Source organism: Nannospalax galili, unplaced genomic scaffold (genome assembly GCF_000622305.1).
Source record: "Nannospalax galili isolate Female #2095 unplaced genomic scaffold, S.galili_v1.0 scaffold907, whole genome shotgun sequence".
NCBI lineage: Eukaryota > Metazoa > Chordata > Mammalia > Rodentia > Spalacidae > Nannospalax > Nannospalax galili.
This window is the reverse complement of record NW_008357958.1, coordinates 2,486,131-2,488,287: the sequence shown is the minus strand read 5'-3', so window position 1 is coordinate 2,488,287 and position 2,157 is coordinate 2,486,131. Positions and strand designations below refer to the sequence as shown.

The 2,157-nt window shown below is 60.0% G+C and overlaps 1 protein-coding gene across 1 annotated transcript in view; it reads left to right on the top strand.

Moving 5' to 3' along the window:
* The first annotated feature begins 1,232 nt into the window (after positions 1-1,232).
* Positions 1,233-2,157, top strand: part of Sv2c (synaptic vesicle glycoprotein 2C) — a 241,573-nt gene continuing 240,648 nt past the window's right edge. Inside the window, exon 1 of the mRNA XM_008855998.1 lies at positions 1,233-1,298. The gene's annotated coding sequence lies outside the window, so the exon portion shown is untranslated. The remainder of the gene's footprint in view (positions 1,299-2,157) is intronic.

Below are 2,157 nucleotides of genomic sequence, written 5' to 3'. Positions count from 1 at the left end.
GCAGAGTCACCACTACAGGAGTAATGATTGCGGGGTGAGCACCCTGCCTTTACGGCCCTTCCCACCCCACTTGGGTCTCTTGTGAACGCGAGAGCTGGCAGGGTACGAGAAGAGATGTGGGGATGCCCGGCTTCTCAAGGCGTCTTTCCTTCGGGTGGCTCGATGGGTGACGTCCTCCCGCGGGAGGGTGACGCCCTCCTGTGCCTTGGCGGAGTAGGTTGAGTGAGGCTTGGGTGTGGCCTCTCAAGGGTGAGATTCCTTGGTCGCCAGGCCTGGCATTTTGGAATGGTGAGGCTAAGGTTGGGGTCTCTAGCACGTTAAAGGGAAAGACGTCCCTGGGAACACAAGCAATTCTCCTTTCTTTTCTTTTTAAAATGCTGAGTAGTTTTCTCTACAGAAAGGAACTTCTGTCTGCCTTTGAGTCCGGCTGCTGCTTGCTTTCCCTGGTTTGGGGAGATGTGTCCTGTGTAGTCGTCGTTGTCGTCCGTATATCTTGTCGTCCCACCCTCCGCTCCCGCCCCCGCCCCCGCCCCCGCCGACGCGCATTGACATCTGCGAAGTTTCTGTCTGCTTTTGCTGCGCCCCTAGTTTTCTCTGGACTTGTGTGCCAGCGTGGAGATTGGGGTGGGGGAAGAATCAACCTGGTCCTGCCTAATGACTTCCTGGAAACCAAACCAAAGTTAACCAGTCCCTTGGCCCAGAAGCCAACAGCTAGCCTTCCTTCCCTTTGCACTATTCCGCAGCATTCAAAGCACAAGTTCCCCTTGTGTTTTGCGGGACGGGCCCAAGGAGCAGCCAAGAGCTCAAAACACAGTCACTCTGGGTAACTAATTCATCTCTGGCGCCTGCCTCTTTTCCTCTGCTACAAACTCTGAGCCTTGACTTCTCCAAAAGTACCGGTCACTTGGAGCTGACCCTGCCACCCCAGCCCGCTCCCGGGATCCGCACAGCAGCCGCTTCTCTGCACCGCACCCGAGCTAGCCCAGTTTTGTGCCCCCCCCCACCCCGCGCCGTGACTACCTCCCTGCGCAGCGCTTGTACTCGCGCCATGCCGCCGCCCGGCACTGCAGCACGGTGGGAGGGGGGCGGGGGAGGCGGAGGACCGCAGCGTGTAAGCCCGGAGCCACTTTCCCGCCCCTCCTCTCGTCGCTGACACGCTCCGAGGAGTCACCACTCCGCGCGCTGCGGGAGCGAGTGGCAGACGGAGGCGGCCCAGGGAAACGAGCGCCCAACTGGCGCTCGGCCACAGCTGCAGAGTCGACAGCACTCAAGTCGAGGGGTCCCCGGCGGCTGGGGTGGTGAGTAAGGGGTGCCCCTTCAGCGGTGGCCAGAGCTCGCTTTCTGCTAGATTTCCCTTCTGAACTGGGGGACCAAGCGTTGCAGCCGGGGAACTTTTCTCAGCCTTGCAGAAGCGCAACTAGCGCAACTTTGCCCAGTCTGGCCTCAGGCAAGCGGCTGCAGGTGCCTAGGGCAGCCAGCTGGGCACCTTTATTGGGATGGAATGGGGGGTAATCGGAGTAGAGCAGTCGGAGTGACCCCCGGTTGCCTGGGCTGGGGCAGAAAAGGCGCACTTCGTTTGGGATTCCCGGGGAGGTGGATGTTGCGCCCGCAGGGCTCTCCCAGCTCTTTTACTTGCGGGAGAGCGGGGGGGGGGGGGGGGGGGGGGGGGGGCAAGGGAGGAAAGAGGAGTCTGCTTCAAAACAAGCAACCAGAAGCCTCCCACCCGGCGCCCGACCTGTACCCTCCGTAGCCTTGGGCTCAACTTTTCTGCGGGGATCCCTCTGTAGACATGCGGGTGCCGGGAAAGCAAAGGAAGCCGCAGGCGAGGCTGCGGGAGGCTAACAGAAACCTTGTGAATTTTCAAACACTTCCACAAAATCTTCAAAGCCCGCAAGTAGTGTCTGTACCAGAGCAGGAAAAAGGCGGAGGGCAGGGAAGCCGGCGGGGCTGTGACTCTTTGTAAGAACCCGCACTTCCCTTACGCTGCATCTCCATTCAGCAAAACCCTATGGAGCTTCCAGCCCAGAGCATCTATGAGTGCAAGGCTCCGGTGAGAGGGACGGTCCCCAGTAAATAAACGGCTGAGGAATTCAAGGCAGAGAGGAAAATGGGGCACTAGCCCACCAAATTCTTTCGGTGGGCTGCCTCCCATCCCCC